General features: G+C 42.1%; 1 pseudogene; it reads left to right on the forward strand.

Annotated features, from left to right (window-relative positions):
* The first annotated feature begins 1,535 nt into the window (after positions 1 to 1,535).
* Positions 1,536 to 13,368, forward strand: part of LOC132894742 (RING finger protein 145-like) — a 49,591-nt pseudogene continuing 37,758 nt past the window's right edge.

Here is a 13,368-nt window from a genome sequence, read left to right on the forward strand (position 1 = left end):
GACATTTATTGATGCTGCTCTGCTGGGTGCCTGGTGAACAGCAGTGAATCAGTGCTTTCACTTTACATTATTACTGTATAGTTACGATCGATTGTCAGACTTGATATGTCAAACAGTTGTCTGGTTACATCTGTCATGTCCACATGTGTTGTGTGCTGCTGCAAACTGCAAAGCACACGCACGCCATTAGGACTAATTAACATGCACCTGTTCCGGATTAGAGTACAGTCACAGCGAAACTATCAATTGTCCAACAATTAGTAGACTAATAAAACTGTTTTATATGACACTGTCATGAATGTTTTTGTAAAATGCGTTGGTAAATAATCCCATGCTATTAAAAAAAAAGCAAACTAAAAATAACCACTGAATAAAAACCTATCTATCTGATGTAAATAAAGATACAAATTTTGTTGTCTAGTGGTCGTGTCCGTACGTACGCAACCACACACTTCAAACTGTTACTCACGTCCATGCATGTTTTGTGCTCTAAACACGTTGCATGCACCTAATAATTGCATACACTTGTCCCTGATCAGAGCACAAGCATAACTGCGGTAACTCTAGGACTTTGCAACGTATGCTTGTTGTTCCCTGTGTCTCATGGTGCTAAGCCTTGTATCTCTGTGTGCACTCTGGTTTTTGACTCTGCCTTTCACCTTGCATCTATATTGTTCTGTTTGTGCCTCAGATGATCCTTGCCTCGGGCGGCACGGTGGTGTAGTGGTTAGCGCTGTCGCCTCACAGCAAGAAGGTCCTGGGTTCGAGCCCCGGGGCCGGCGAGGGCCTTTCTGTGTGGAGTTTGCATGTTCTCCCCGTGTCTGCGTGGGTTTCCTCCGGGTGCTCCGGTTTCCCCCACAGTCCAAAGACATGCAGGTTAGGTTAACTGGTGACTCTAAATTGACCGTAGGTGTGAATGTGAGTGTGAATGGTTGTCTGTGTCTATGTGTCAGCCCTGTGATGACCTGGCGACTTGTCCAGGGTGTACCCCGCCTTTCGCCCGTAGTCAGCTGGGATAGGCTCCAGCTTGCCTGCGACCCTGTAGAAGGATAAAGCGGCTAGAGATAATGAGATGAGATGAGATGATCCTTGCCTGTTTATGAGACTGCTATTCGCCTAACGTTTGGATTTTTATGCCCGCCTGTGTTGTAAATAAACCCTCCTGCACTTACATCCGTCTGCAGCCATCACCAGCTGACAGTGTGTTAGTAAATAATCCCACATTTTTGTTGCTGTTGTTGGTTTTTTTAAACAAATTTAAACTAACTGCTTGATAAAAACCCATCTATCTTCTATAAAGATACAAATTTCGTTCTCAGGTGTTTGAGATACGTTGCTTGCACTTACGGTCGGGTTCCCTGTGGTGGTACACGTTCGTATCAATCCATTACCATATTCTCTCAAGTATGGGGCTGTGCTCCACTATTAGTTTTACTTAATTTTTTTTTTTTACAAATGTGGGTAAATAATTATCATTGGTTATTAAGAAAATGATTTTTTTTTAATTTGACAAAAGGAATATTTAATTTGATAAAATGGGTAAATAAATGTGGCTTTTTTTTGGTAATAAAATTTTCATTTAATTCTTTTCAAATATATTGTGGGAAAAGCATATCATGAACCCAACATCATGAATTGAATCAAATCGTGAATTGAGTGAATGGTTATATGCCTACAATCAATTGAACATGCCAGAGGCGAACTCCAGTCATATTCTAGAGACATCTGAAAATAATTACAGCAAACTGGATTCACATGGACTCAATTTAGAGTGCCTGAATACATATATAAATGAGATATTTCAGTTTTTGTTTTTTAATAAATTTGCAAACACAAATAAAACATGTTTTTTTTTGTTTTGTTATTGTAGATTATTATGTGTAGGTATGTAGATTGGCCACAAAAAAGTAAGTTTGCTCCGGTTTAAATTAAATCTATAATGCCATAGTATGCAAAAAACTGAAGGCGTGTGAACTTCAAACCAAGCCTGAAGTTTATGTAGTTATACTAAATTTGTGCAGGCAAGTTTGTAAATATTCAAATGGAGTGCGTTTAATTCATTTCTGTCTGTAACATCTCATGTCAAGTCAAGTCAACTTTATTGTCAAATATGCTATACATGCTCGACATACAGCACAGATGAAATATCAGTCCTCTCTGACCCACGGTGCAAACTGGCAATGCAATAATAGACTGGTACCAAAATCCAGAATTGTGACACCCAAAGGCATTTTTGAGACAAAGTTGGCAAACAGTCTTATTTTGTCAATTTGGGTGTGCCGAATTCAAATCTGCAATATGCCGAGCTCTATCTGACCTCTGTTGACCTCTAGAGGTCATTGAACTTTGGGCCTGTAAACGTCTCAGCTGAACCCAGTTTCTCAGCTTTCTAAGGAATGAAATGTACTAAAATGATTAATGAAGTTAGCAAATGGCCTTGTTTGTTAAATGTTTGGGTGCTGAATTCATTTTTCATTTGTAAAACGACATATGACCTCTGATAACCTCAAGGTCATTAAACTTGGCCTATAGGCCTATGCATTTAACGGCATTTTTAAACTGACTTTACTCCCCCAAAAAGAATATGAACAGACAAAAAACAAATAGAAAGGAACAAATACAACATTAAATGCCAGTCCATGTACATGCGACTTACTTTTCACAATGAGAATGCCTAGGCGATCACCTTACATAACATTGCATTATATTTAGCGATTATTGTTTATACAAAGCTACTGAAAAAAGGACAGATTCAGCAGCATACAAAATGTGGGGGCATACAGGGTATACAGGTTAATCAGGGTTAGCATATATGAGAGTTTTTTTCTTTGTTGTTTGTTTTTTGTTTTGTTTTAAACGGGGTAAAGCCTTTACAAAAAACAAACAACAAAGAAAAAAACTCTCATATATACTAACCCTGATTAACCTGTATACCCTGTATGCCCCCACATTTTGTATGCTGCTGAATCTGTCCTTTTTTCAGTAGCTTTGTATAAGCAATAACCGCTAAATGTAATGCAATGTTATGTAAGGTGATCGCCTAGGCATTCTCATTGTGAAAAGTAAGTCACATGTACATGGACTGGCATTTAATGTTGTATTTGTTCCTTTCTATTTGTTTTTTGTCTGTTCATATTCTTTTTGGGGGAGTAAAGTCAGTTTAAAAATGCTGTTAAATGCATAGGCCTATAGGCCAAGTTTAATGACCTTGAGGTTATCAGAGGTCATATGTCGTTTTACAAATGAAAAATGAATTCAGCACCCAAACATTTAACAAACAAGGCCATTTGCTAACTTCATTAATCATTTTAGTACATTTCATTCCTTAGAAAGCTGAGAAACTGGGTTCAGCTGAGACGTTTACAGGCCCAAAGTTCAATGACCTCTAGAGGTCAACAGAGGTCAGATAGAGCTCGGCATATTGCAGATTTGAATTCGGCACACCCAAATTGACAAAATAAGACTGTTTGCTGACTTTGTCTCAAAAATGCCTTTAACTCCTTAAATAAGCACTTTTTTTGAATTTTGGTACCAGTCTATAAATAAAAATAGAATAATTGAAAAAAACCCCAAAACAATATAAACAGTATAAACACTCTAGATAGGAACTAGAGACTAAACACTCAAACAATATAAACAGTATAAATAAACAGTCAAATTGACCGTAGGTGTGAATGTGAGTGTGAATGGTTGTCTGTGTCTATGTGTCAGCCCTGTGATGACCTGGCGACTTGTCCAGGGTGTACCCCGCCTTTCGCCCGTAGTCAGCTGGGATAGGCTCCAGCTTGCCTGTGATCCTGTAGAACAGGATAATGCGGCTAGAGATAATGAGATGAGATGAGATGAATAAACAGTATAAACACTAGATAAGAACAAGACAGACTAAACACTCAAACAGACAATATAAACAGTATAAACACTCTAGATATGAACTAGACTAAACACTTATACACACACACACACACACACACATAAATTGGTACAAATAACCAAACAGTCAAGGGCACTTGAGGTGCCTTGAAGGTAACAGCTGCTAGTCATCTAGTTTGCTGACTTGCAGTTTTTTTTTATTAGTTCAGATCAATATATTGATGTTTTAAATTCTTACCCATCTTCTTGCATAAACCAAACATATTTGCCCTCATGTAGCATTCTTTGATGATAAAGTAAGAAGTGGGTGACAGAGTCAAGTCTTTCCTCTGGCTGTTTGCTCCATGATGAACACAGCTTTGGTCCTCATTAAAAAGTGATGGTATGTGGTATTCAAGTTGACAGTGTATGTTTGTTTGCATGTGTAGTGGATGCAGATGGAGTCTGATCAAATTTCACTGCAAATGCATATCTCAAGTAATCTTGTGTGGTGTCTTGCATTTGTGTATCCTCTCTAGGTTGTATCCACGTGTCAGTGTTTGCTAACTATAAAAAAGAAAGAAAAGAAAGAAAAAAAAAATTGCATGCCTTGTCGTCCCCCCCAGCAGGGGCGCAGATATGTTTTTTGAACTGGGGGGGACAAAAAACTGGGGGGGACAAAGCTGCCAGCAAACCAACCCCAACCCTGATATGCCTGTCAAACTTGTTGTGGGTTTCCATAGCAACCAAGCTCGAGCTCGCAACCTGTGCAGTCTGCGCAGCTCAACCAACCGAATATCAGTCTTTGTTTTATGTGAGTTGTTGCAACTATGTATACACTGCCGTGCACCTCAATAAACCGAATGGTAATTAGTCTTTTGATTTTTCCGTGAGGTTTGCCTTATGCAAAGAAAGACAGCATAGACGTTTTTTCCTCCCTATAAGTGGGGGGGACCGAACGAGGTGAATTTAAATCTGGGTGGGACGAGTCCCCCCGTCCCCCCCTCTATCTGCGCCCGTGCCCCCCAGGTCAATTAGTGATGTGTACGTTATGCTCTGGGCGGCACGGTGGTGTAGTGGTTAGCGCTGTCACCTCACAGCAAGAAGGTCCTGGGTTCGAGCCCCGGGGCCGGCGAGGGCCTTTCTGTGTGGAGTTTGCATGTTCTCCCCGTGTCCGCGTGGGTTTCCTCCGGGTGCTCCGGTTTCCCCCACAGTCCAAAGACATGCAGGTTAGGTTAACTGGTGACTCTAAATTGACCGTAGGTGTGAATGTGAGTGTGAATGGTTGTCTATGTGTCAGCCCTGTGATGACCTGGCGACTTGTCCAGGGTGTACCCCGCCTTTCGCCCGTGGTCAGCTGGGATGGGCTCCAGCTTGCCTGCGACCCTGTAGAAGGATGAAGCGGCTAGAGATAATGAGATGAGATGAGACGTTATGCTCTTGTGTGATGCAGACGAAACAGATTTGGCTGTTCTCAGCTCACCTCCTCCCCCTGGTGGCCCGTCTGTGCCTTGTCCCTTTGGAAACTATTGTCTTCATTAACCGTTTTGCCATGATCTTCACTGGGCTTGAAGTGATGTACTTCCTTGCATCTAACCTGCTGGTACCCTACAACTTGGCCAAGAATGCCTACCGGGAGCTTGCACAGGTGCAAGATGTTGCAGGATACATATCCTACTGAAATCTTCTCTAGTAGTCTGTTATTTGCCTGTACTGTAAAATCTGTATTGTGTTGTGTGTCTTTTAAATATACACGCACAGTCGACTTTAATAAGAAAACCTGTTCACCTGAATGTTCATGCAGTTATCTGATCATGTATGGCCTTCATACAATTTCTACATTTTTGATCACTATATTTCTGTGCATGTACTGTCAGTAACACCTGTTCACCTGCTCATTTATGCATTTAGTAAATAAGCCATGTGGCATTGGCACAATGCATAAAACCATTGCCACTCAATGATATGTCATGTTGGATCATTTTCCTCAATAATTGATGCAGTAATATAGAAAATTCTAACTTCCAAGTGCCAATGGAAGCCCCTTCCTGGCAGCTCAAACCAATCTGGCTATTTTCCTCTTATCAGCAAGGCATTTCCACCCACAGAACTGTTTGTCCAGTCAGTGTTTTTTCTTTGTTTGTTTGTCTCACCATTCTGTGTAAACTTGAGACTGTTGTGTGAAAATCCCAGGAGATCAGAAGTTTCTGAAATACTCAAACCATCCCATCTGTCACCAACAACCATGTCACAGTTGAGGTCACAGAGATCACATATTTTTTTATTTTTGATGTGAACTTTAACTGAAGCTCTTGACCAATATCTTCATGATTTTATGCATTGTGCCAATGCCACTTGATTGGCTGATTGAATAAGTACATAAATGAACAGGTGTACAGGTGTTCCTATTAAAGTGGACAGTGAATGCATATAGTAATGTAAAATTACATTTTCTTATCAAGGAATTGTCATCAAATTTGTTTATTTCTCTCACTTGCACTCTCACTCACATATTCATTCTCTCTCCCTCTCTCTCTCTCTCTGTAGGTGGTGGAAGTGTATGGGCTACTGGCTCTGGGTATGTCTTTGTGGAATCAGCTCATGTTGCCCATGCTCTTCATGTGCTTCTGGTTGGTGCTCTTCACTTTGCAGATCTACACATATTTCACCACACAGGACCAACCTCCTTCACGTGAGAGATTGCTATTGCTCTTCCTGACCAGGTCTGACAGCAAAAGACAGCTTAGAATACGTTCACAGTATCCTTTGCTATTTTTACCAAATTGTCTCTACAACTTGGTTATTTGCCAAATCCTACCAACTTGTAGCTCTCACATAGCATGTGACAGCTACCAGCCAGGGAGCGAGCAGACTAGCATATGCTTCCTCCTTGACACATTAAGCCAGCCATGCATCTTTTCAAACTGCTGCTCACATGGCATCATAGGGCAGCTGAACACACTAAGGAGGAAAGTGCTATCTGCCCCTTTTCAACATTCATAAGCTGAGACACCCACACTTGTTTAGTGTTGCTCTGATTGACAGCTGAAAGGGTAATGCACCTCCCCACCCAGAGAGCACAGCCAGTTATGTTCCTTTGGACTCCTGTCCACAGATGGCTGTGGCATTGTTATGCCACAATAAGACAAATGCTTTTATGGAGCTAAAATTTCACTGTTTTTTAATAGAGAAAGTATTTTGCCTCACGCACTTTATGTTGATATAAAGTTGACTCAGTTGATGTCCATAACGTTGCTAGTTAAATAATTGTCTACTTAACAGCAGTGTTAAGTCTTACTGAATACTTTATACATTTACTAGACTTGCCACTAAACATCTGTATTGGTCCCAGGAAGTAGCCTAAATTTGTTATTGAAAGGGTGGTCCTACTCACTCTCTTTAATGAGCCAGCATTTTCCACTGACACGTTTGGTTGTTTTTATTCCGTTTGGTTAGGTTATTGAAAAGTATCTTAAAAAATGTGATTATCATCTATACAGCTTAAAGAGAGGTCTTACATTACTTTGAGAGATTCATACAATAATTAAAGGGATCCTCCAGCAGATTTATTCTCAAACTTATTTTAAGTAAAAGTAGTCACAGAGTTCAAAATCAAACTTTCATTTTTGGAGACCAAATAGTGTTTGAGAAAAATGAATTTTCTTTAAAATGCCAGATGGGCTTCCTGCTGTGGTGACATATGCAATGACGCCAGGTAGTGGTTGCTTGGAGCAACTCAGCTGTTTGTATTCTCTGTTTTCATCATAGTTTTGCTAGTTTTACAAGTATTTTTACCGAATTTATCAGGTTTTAAATAAGTATGCCTCATTGTGTAGCATACAAATGCCGCAATGATGCTAAAAAGAAAGCACAAGCTGGAACTAGACTGCATTTTCACAGAGAAAATGCAAAGTGTGCTTGCTCAACTGTAGCAGAGGGTCACCGACAGAAATTGGATCAGACATGAGACCTCGCGCTGCAAAATCTTTTTTTCACATGATCTACACAAAGTGTGTGTGTGTGTGTGTGTGTGTGTGTGTGTGTGTAGCTTCATGCTCTAAAATCTCGGTTTAAAATAGCTCAACTCGTAGTGTGACATGGCACTTCGTGGTCTAAAATCTTTTTTTTTTACGTGATCTACATGGCGCTGGATAGATTAACAGAGAGTGTGGCATAGTTTAAAACAGATTTTAGAGCACAAAATGTGCAGTATGACATGACACTAAGTTTTTCTCCTGAAACTCCATTCATTTTAATGGGGGAAAAATGAATGGAAGTGAATGGGGGAACGGGATGAGCAAAAAGAAAGGAAAAGATGGGTGCAGGTCAGAGTATGTGTTGAGGGAGTTGGCTTGAGGTTTGGTGGGTCTTGAGAACTTCATGAGGTCATATGAAGTTTGGTGGGTCTCTAATAAAGTGTGTCTGAGAAGGACGATTTGATTTGTGAGCCCCATTAATTTTCTATGGGGAAAAAAGAGAAGAACAAGAGAACGAGTGCATATATCCAAAAGCTGTATACAAGTAAGGATCACTGGAGGAGTAATACCTTTCTGGTTGGCCATTACCAACTTGGAGTCCCAGACTGATCTCCCCATATCCAGCGACATGTGATGCGTAAAATATGGCTCACTTCCATCTGGGGCCACAACACCTAGCCTCTCACTTGTCGAAGACCATCCAATGTGGCTCCAAGCGCCACCCCTGTTATTTGCAGAATCTCGGTGGATCTAGGGGAGACAACCTTGATACAAAAATCCCAACAGTCTGTTGGATGGTGATGTGTGGAGTTGCGACCCCATCACCTTTTTCTTTTTCGCATTGTAAAGTTACACACTATGGAAAGTTCAAGAACAGCAAATCCTATACTTCCAGTCCCGGGAGTGGACAGGAACTTAGCCATGGAAGCTAGTGCTGGTCAGCCGACAGAAAGACCGTATGACGATGGTCCCCCAAATCCTCTGGGAAGGGGCTCATCCGATCCCAGCATTGCAGACAAGGCACTCTTGCGCTGCAGGAAAGCATACTTTATTTCATCCTTCAACGCATGCACTATTCGAGAAAACTCCAGAGTTACGGAGCTTGCATACCATGCTAGTGTACTTGGTATTGAGATACTGGGAATCCAAGAGCATCACATAGTCCACCAAGCTGAAGCTGAATTTCGATTCTCGAGTATAGAAGACCATTACCTTGTCACTATATCAGCCTGGAGAAATGATGCACAGGCGGCAGTAGGAGGAGTAGGCATGTTACTTAGCGCAAGAGCAAAGAAAGCACTAAGCAATATTTGCTCATATTCCCAGTGAATTCTTCTTGCTGACTTTGCAGGCAATCCTGCAACCACCGTTATAGTGGTGTACTCACCGACAAATGTTTCAGACATCAGTGAGATCAAACAGTTTTACGACCAATTGCGCAAAGCCATACGTGACACCCCAGCTCACAACTTTCTCATCATTCTTGGGGATTTTATTGCAAGACTTGGTCCCGAGGATGTACATTTCCCATTCCACGATACCACAAACAGAAATGGCGAATTTCTTGCAAAACTTTTAGCAGAGCACAATCTCCTAGCTGCCAACGCAAACTTTAAAAAAGCGGATGGGAAAAAGGTGGACTTTCCTTGACCGAGGCACCCAAGCAAGGTGCCAACTTGACTACATTACTGTGCGCAGAAAGTGGCGTAATAGTGTTCTCAACGCTGAAGCATATAACCCCCTTGAAGCCATGGGCTCGGACCACAGACTGGTCTCAATGAAGGTCCGATTAAGTCTCCGAGTGCCCAAACCCAACAACAAACGGGTCTCATACGACTGGAAACTTCTCGCAACAAGATCCAACCTTCAAGCGCAATACTCCATTGAAGTAAGAAATCGTTTCTCTCTCCTAGGGCCTGACACCGAGGACCCTACTGCGATCTACCAGAGATTTATAGATGCTGATGCTGCTGCAGCTGAAACTTGTATCCCTCGCAAGTCGAAGCACCAACAACCGCGCCTATCCCTCCATCTCGATGTTGTAGAGGCTAGAGAAAAGATCGACAAGATTTTAGAGCAAAAGGATTTCCTCAACCCTGACAACCAAGAACAACAGGCAGAGGCCCTTGTCAATGCCAGGGGAACCCTATATAGCATCTATGATCGCCTGATGGCAGAAGACGTCGACAAAAAAGTCAAAAGAATAGAGTTTGCAAGTAATAACTTGCAATACAGCACAGCATGGCAAATCATTAACGAGATAAGTGGCCGTAAGAAGAACTCTGACCATGCGGGAAATATACCAGGTGCTAGCCCAGAAGATCGAATCTCCATCTGGTTTTCTCATTTTAAGAATCTCCTGGGAAAACCACCAGTCGTGGAAGACTTGGATGACGATTACCTGATTGATGATGTAGTTCTGGCCGATCTGGACATAAACGACGGCCCTTTTACCATTGATGAGTTGGCCTGTGTAAAGACATCCTTACGGTTGGGAAAGAGCGCTGGACCTGACAAGATCCCCTCCGAGGTTCTCAAGGCTTGTGATCTTGATGATATAGTACTTGAGTTCTGTAATCAGGCCCTGATGTTCAGTAATAAACCAGACCAGTGGTCGGTCTCGGACCTATTCCCAGTACCTAAAACCGGCAACTTGTCAAACACTGACAACTACCGTGGTATTAGCCTAACCTGTGTGATCGCGAAGATGTACAATCGGATGATATTGAATCGCATCAGAGACCCGATTGACTCCTTCCTCCGAGATAATCAAAATGGTTTCCATGAAAAAAGGACAACAGCTAGTCACATCCTCGCCCTGCGACGAATACTTGAAGCACGAAAGAACAACCTCTCTGCTGTCGTTACCTTTGTAGACTTCAAGAAAGCCTTTGATTATATCCATCATGGAAGGATGATGAAGATATTAAAGGCCTATGGTATTCCTCCCAACTTACTAAGAGTTATTGGTGAGATGTACTCAGGTACTCATGCGAAGGTTGTGACACCCGATGGGGAGACTGATGAGTTCGAAATCTGTGCTGGTGTGCTCCAGGGGGATACCTTAGCCCCATTCCTTTTTGTGATTGTCCTGGACTATGTTCTCCGAAAGGCTATAGGGGGTAAGGAGCAAGATTTGGGTTTTATGATCACACCTAGATGCTCGCGTCGAATCCCAGGCAGAGTCATCACAGATCTGGACTTTGCGGATGACATAGCCTTACTGTCCAATGATTTCAATCAGGCACAGAGTCTCCTAGCACATGTTGAGGAAGAGTGCCTGTGTGTTGGTCTCCATCTAAACGCCAAGAAGACTAAGGTACTGTCCTGCAACGTGTCATTGATGCCCCTTACTACTAAGAGCGGGAATGACCTTGATGAAGTAGATGACTATAAGTATCTTGGCTGCTGGGTAAACTCGACAGAGCACGATATTAGATTCCGCAAGGCCCTTGCCTGGCAAGCTCTTAACAACATGAGCAAAGTCTGGAAGGCTAGTGTTTCCCAAGAGCTGAAATGTAGGCTTTTCATTGCCACTGTCGAATCTGTGCTACTGTATGGTTGTGAGTGCTGGTCGCTTACTTCCACTCTTGAGTGATCAATCAATGGATCCTACACCCAGATGCTTCGGACAGCCCTAGATGTCCACTGGCAGGACCTGGTACCAAATGAGATCTTGTACGGCGATCTCCCAAGAGTTTCAGACAAAATTGCCTGGAGGTGTTTGGGATTAGCAGGCCACTGCCACAGACACGGCAACCTGGCTGGGGAGCTCGTCCTGTGGGAGCCCCGACATGGGCGGAGAGGCAGGGGTAGACCGCCCTCTACCTTCGTTGACACCCTTAAGAGGGATGTTGGTGTGGTCTCTACCACAGAGCTCGCCGACTGCATAGCTGACAAGCTGGATTGGCGCGCCAGGCGTGAGACTCGGCTGCGGCCGCCGTGATGATGATGATGTATACAAGTGCATTACACCAGTTCAGGTTGGACGTGCCAGAGGTGGAATGGTGTCGATGTTTTTTTTTTTAATACAAAGACTTTTTATTTTACAGGTCTCTGCGCTATGCACCTTAAAGACAATTCATTTGGTGGACTCATGGCTACTTGGGGAAAACAGTAAGGAGAGTTATTAGTGTGCTTGCTAAGCACAAAGCAGCATAAAGCACTGATTTGTGCAGCAAGCACACTAATAACTCTCCTTACTGTTCTTCTCAAGCTTACTTTTATTATTATTATTATTATTAGTAGTAGTAGTAGTAGTATTCCTGTTCACCCATTTTTTGGCACCGCTACTGCTCGTACAGCTTTTGACATATGGACACCGTTCCAACTCTGACACGTCTGTCCTGAACCATGCCACACGCTCTCTTTGTTAATCTAGCCAGCACCATGTAGATCATGTAAAAAAAAAAAAAAAGATTTTAGATTGCGAAGTGTCATGTCATGCTGCAAATTGAGCCATTTTAAACCTAGATTTTAGAGTGTGCAGCCACACACATACTTTGCCACACACACTACATACACACACTACACACACTTTGCCACACACACTTTCTGTAGATCATGTGAAAAAAGATTTTGCAGCATGAGCTCTCATGTCTGATCAAGTTTCTGTCGGTGACCCTTTGCTACAGCTGAGCAAGCACACTTTGCATTTTCTCTGTGGAAATGCAGTCTAGTTCCAGCTTGTGCTTTCTTTTTAGCATCACTGTGCCATTTATATGCTACACAAAATTGGCCAGATGTACAAGGCTATCTATGTCTGTCTGTCTGTCTTGATATCAGTAGTGTCTAGAAAATGTATATTATGATGTGTATAGAGATGAGTTAATAAAGTCATTCAGATAAAGCACACACTAAGATACAGGAAAGTGTAAGGGTTATTTTTGTGGCTTGTGGACATAAATCACAGTTGTATGTGTGTGCAGCATTGCGGAGTTCTGTTGTACTCCATGCTCATTGTTGGGGCTGGTCTTCACCATGTCTTTTGTGACACTGGGCATCCTCACACTCTGCAATTTCTACCTACAAGGTTACCGAGCCTTCATGAATGACAACACCATGCACAGGTAATTTTTTCCTCCATCTGTGCTAAATCACCCCGAGGCTTTTTAAATCTTGTGCTTCATCTTGATATCAGATAAGAGTTGATATCTTAATAATGGCTTAATAAGTTGATGTCTATTTACTAACATTAATAAACAATTGATATATTTTGTTATACACATTATTGTTGGTGCCTGACAGGTTATAGATTCTCTTCCTCTGTTTTCTCAGGGGAATGAGAGAAGGAATCACTTCACTGATTCTCTCTGTACAGACAGGGGTAATTGAGCTGCAAGTAATCCACTGGGCCTTTCTATTAAGCATCATCCTCTTTATCATTGTGGCCTCTATTTTGCAATCCATGCTGTAAATTGCTGACCCCATAGTGCTGGCACTAGGGGCTTCCAGGGACAAGTGAGAATCTTTTACATTAGAGCACTTTAAAACAGTCTCCTCATCATCCTAATTTACATATTATATGATTGTCCTGTTACTG

Source organism: Neoarius graeffei, chromosome 12 (assembly GCF_027579695.1).
Source record: "Neoarius graeffei isolate fNeoGra1 chromosome 12, fNeoGra1.pri, whole genome shotgun sequence".
Lineage (NCBI taxonomy): Eukaryota > Metazoa > Chordata > Actinopteri > Siluriformes > Ariidae > Neoarius > Neoarius graeffei.